The sequence below is a fragment of the Montipora capricornis genome, chromosome 6 (assembly GCF_036669925.1).
Source record: "Montipora capricornis isolate CH-2021 chromosome 6, ASM3666992v2, whole genome shotgun sequence".
NCBI classification, from domain to species: domain Eukaryota; kingdom Metazoa; phylum Cnidaria; class Anthozoa; order Scleractinia; family Acroporidae; genus Montipora; species Montipora capricornis.
In genome coordinates, this window is record NC_090888.1 from 49975911 (window position 1) to 49980910 (window position 5000).

Below are 5000 nucleotides of genomic sequence, written 5' to 3' on the forward strand. Positions count from 1 at the left end.
AAAACGGGATATTATGGTGCAGCTCCAGAAAAGGTGAACCAGTGTCTCAACTTCGCATTGACAAAAGCTACACAGATTAGTGATTGTCAAGTTGATTTGCTGAAGAAAGTCATTGGTCGCTAATCTCCTGTGCAACAGCTTCGATTGAAAAATGCGTAGTTTGGTTATTTTAGTACACTGAAAAGGTGACTGGTAAACAGCTGCCCAATCAATCGAGTCAGTAAGCGCACCATTTCTTCTGGCTGTTTATGGGATTCTTCCTTTTTCATTCTACAAGCGTTTTATAAATAAATCTATTGGTTTATTTGCCTTCAGAACGTTTTGCAAAAAAACGCCACTGCTATCATCATCATTATCACGAAAGGAAAATAATGTTCTTGGACAGTTTTGGGCAATAGCTTAATCGGTGATATTAGGCCATAGAAAGAGAGAAAACTTGGCTTGATAATGTAACGGCGTTTAAATTCTGTAAAAGATAAAAACCTGATTCCATTTTCCATAAGATCATTAACTTTGAGTATTCCCTGAAAGTACCAAGTTTTGTAGTATATTGGTTTATTTCCGAAACGAATGCGAGAGTTAAGCTAAAGGCTCTGTGAAAGAAGGTGCTTGTTGGAAGAAATGATACCCACATAGCTGATTTCCGACCATAACTGTATTACCTCTTGCAAGAAAGGGTCCGATAGCCTGAAAAAAAACTCTAAATCTTTTTTATGCAGATTAGCTTTAAAGAACCAATCACCACCGAAAATCTGAAGTTGCGAATCCACAAATAATTTCCATTTAGCAAGGTTTTCTAAATCAAAGTACTTCTTTACCCAGCTTGCTTTTAGTGCCTTGGTGAGGAGTCTAACGTCAGTCATCTTTAGTCCGCCATGTTCGTAATCACTGATCATTACATTGCGCTTTATTTTGTCTCCTTTGCCATCTCATGGAAACTTGAAGAGCAGACTGTTAATTTCGTCTATGGCGCAATGGTTTGTTGGTAAAGGTGACAGTATGTAAGTAAGTTTAGAGATGATCAGACTTTTTAACACAGAAATTTTTCCAAGCAAGGTTAAGCGACGAAATTCCCAACAGCTCAGGGTTACCCTGAGGTCCGCTAATTTTTCCTCATAGTTGGCTTTCATTGTTATCGCAGGGTCAGTAGAGAGCCAAACACCTAGCGTTTTAACTTTATCTCTTATCCACCTAAGATTTTTTTCAGGGCAAACATTTTCCTCACTTTCCTTATTTGTACCAATCCAGAACACTTCCGTTTTCTTATGATTTAGGCGAAGGCCATAGCATTCACTAAAAAGTTCTAAAGCCTGGACAGCCTTTGTGAAGGACATCCTAGACTCATCAAGAATAAGGGTTGGGTCGTCTGCGTATTGACTTATTTTTATTTCTTGTCCATTGACTCTAATGCCCCTAATGTTACCATTTCTTCTCAAAGCATCCGCACGAACCTCAACACAGAGAATGAACAGGTATGGGGAAAGTGGGCAGCCTTGTCTAACCCCTCTTTCGAGTCCAAAGAAGCCACTAGATCAGCCATTGTTCAAAATACAGCTTTCTATATTATGTTATAATAAAGTTTCTATATAACGCGCGCTCTCATTGGTTTAAACAGCGTGCTTTATGAGAGTACAAAGCACGGAACAAACGAAAGCTCACGCCATCATCCGCAGAAATGGCAGAAAAATTTCCGAATTTTTGCTTGGGTATTATTGAAGCTGTCAGTTAAAGGCTTGCTCAGATATTCTGTCAAGTGCTTTGGATGGAAGACTTCAGCCGTCGCCCGGTCCAGCAGTTCTTTCAAGCTCAGAAAGTCCTCACGCTGGAGTTCTTTATTTACAAAATTCCCAACAGGTTTTCAGATTCCAGCCGCAAGCAATGAACAGTAGTTTGTTTTCCAATTGTCTTGTGGGAAACTTGCAGGTTTTCATGGGCAACAACTCGGCCGGTTTTCACTGAACTTAATTATTTAGATCCTCTTTTTTGCTGTTTCTTACGGACTGAAACCGAACATTGAGGCACTTGTTTTTCCATAAATTCGAATTTTGTGTGATTTCTGTCAAGCCACTTTCCAGTTGATTGATGTTTTGACAAGCCTTTGTTTCATTAACCAATCAAATAATTTTAAACATTCTTACAAGCGCTCTGATTGGTCCAAATTAGCGTGCTTTATCAGAGTATAAAGCACTGTGCTGACGACACCTCAGTTCACCTCAAGCAGAGCGCTTTGAAAATAAAGTAGAATTTCTGAAAAAAATTACTTGTTCTTTATCATAAAACAAATAAAGAAGCCTTGACTGTGCTCTGTTCTGTTGTAAAGCAATAGGAAGCGGCTAGAACATTCAAGAAGTAGGGAAAAACACTCGCTATCGGCTCGTGTTTTCCCCTACACTTCTTTCGTGCTATAGCCGCTTCCTGCGTTCTTTACAACAGAACAGAGCACAGTCAAGGCTTCTTTATTTGTTAAATAGAAAAGCTTGGTCCAGTGGACTATTGATGGTCCAAAGTTATAATGCCGAAGGGCTTTTTGTATACGTACGTACTTACGTGTGTCCGTCCGTACGTCCACCCCTCCATGTATGTTAATTTGACCAGTATCATGCTAGTTTACAGCATACATCTTTGATATTGGACATCCATGTTTTGATCAAGTGACACCTGTCAAAACAAGGTAGCCGCTGACCAGTATCACGTGACCATATCGCGGGATCAAGCTTGGAGCTCACCGAGGTCAGCTGTTTTTTGGAAGTTTTCCGCTGACCAGGTACTGGTTTTCGATTGGATTGCAGGCTCAACCCAGGTTAACTCACCTGAACATAAGCGAGGCTTCATTTTTCGCGCTTTCTGTGGCTCAACGCGGCTTCAAGGCCATACTACACCATACTACATGTAAGTTCTTACAAAGTCAAGGCTTTTCGTGTTCAGGTGGAAAACGGTTTGGAAGATGTTTTCTTTCTGCATTTTTCGCTGGTTTCAATCCAGTTTGACATATCATGATATCTGTGGTCCACACTGATGGCTACGCAGTTATTCAAGTCAAGCATCGGCGGAATGTAAACTTAAAGCTGAGTGTTTTTTTTTTAATTTGCTTAGAGCTGCTTTTTCTCCGTATGGCAATTTTTGGCATATCTTTAGAAGCTTTGATAAGGTTACATGATGCCTGAAGGACCTATGTCTAGAACAGAAAGTTTAACGAAAGGAAAGCGAAAGAGAACGATAACGACAAAACAGTAATACCAGAAATAGCTCATAAGTTATTCTACGAATTTCCTTGGGCACTAAACCGTTTGTTATTTTTACGGATGCGTTATTTAAAGTGGATGCGTATTTTTTTAAAAGTGGTTTAATCGGTTCTTCCTTTGTTCAGGAATGAAAATCGAATTTTTTATTGTCAACTGAAATTAAATAACAATTATCTGTACTCTTTGGACATAAAGAAAAAGTTGATTTGTTTGTTTGTTTTTTTCCTCTAAAATGCGAGCGAACAAGTGCTTTTTTAATCCGTTTGCCCAACTGGTTTTCGTTGTGCCTCGACAGTGACAAGAAAATTTTGCCCTTATGTTATAAACACGTATTCGCAATGAGTTCTCGTAAAAAATTAGGGGGAAATCTCACTAGCTTGTGTTTTCAGAAGTTTGTTTAAGCACCCAAAAACGTTTAAGTGTTGGAGCAGATCGTGTTTGAAGTTCGTCCTTTCTTGGTTGCATTGCCGTATTTTGCCGATTCTTGTACCAAGCCAACCTGGCGTGTTTCAATGAAATACATCAAAATGTGAATGATCTTGTTTTCAGAGATAAAGTGGAATAAAGTACATCAGTAAAACTCTCTTCTTTGACCTTGAACTGACAAACTTGTTTTTATGGCTTCTAATTTTAGCGTGATTCCTATTCGCTGGCTATTGACAGTTGACTCTGAAATGGCTTTTTTTCCTTTTCCATTCGCTCGCTGAGGGTGTGCTTGTTTTCTTTTTAAAACTCATGCGGTTCAAGAAAAAATTATTGCCAAACTGGTGAATTGCAAAGTAAATTTCACTGAAAAAACCGATGTCGCACTCATCGCTTCGTGATTCATGCGATATCGGTTTTTAGCGTAAAATTTAGGTAAGAATAAATAAACCAGGGAGCTCCCGCCCGCTTTTAGGCTCGGCTAAACCTATATTAGCTATTTTATGATCACAGTTCAAAAGAGATATTGGGCGCCAGTTTTTAACGAAATAGGGTTCGGGGTTTTTTTTTTTTTTTCGGTTATAAGTTTGATGGTCCCTCCCCTTTGAGAAACCGACAGGTGTCCTGTGTGATAGGCATAATTGATTGATCGTATCTCTGAAACTTTCAACTCTCATATTTCTAAAATCCAAATTTATGAACTGTTTTCGGGATTTTCCGAGGTTTAAAATGTATATAATAATCGACGTTTCGATCAGTTTTACTGGTCTTCTTCAGGTTGTTAAAAAAAATTTTCATATGGCGGATCGTTTTTTTTTGATGTTCAACTTGGTAACCGCACATGTCGTTTCGTGACCATAACACGACGTAAATGATGTTAAAATGCGCGGGAAATGCCGGCCTATCAAGTACTTTTACGTTCTATGCTAACTCATCGTCTCTTGCCATTCTTTTCACCATCAAAGAAGGAGTTTAGCATTGTTTTCCATGTATCAACGCGGTCAAAATTGTTAAGGACCCTCATTCCGTAATGTCTGTCGTAGTGACTCAATTCCTTCAAGAACTTTCCTTTGCTTTAATCCTCTCTCCCTTGCTACGATCTCTGCGTTCTCCCAGTTAACACCACATTGGCACTCCATGGTGTGTCGTGCTAGGCCTCCATCCTCTCTTTTCCCACTCGTTTTTCGGCTGACAGAGTGTTTCCTTTACGTGGTTTCTCCCACATAAACAGTATTCTGGCAAGCACAAGGAATCTTGTGTACAAACGCATTTCTGCATGCCCTTCACCAAGCGGCTCTTGACACGTGCGTTTAATTTCTTTTATCTTTCTTCCAG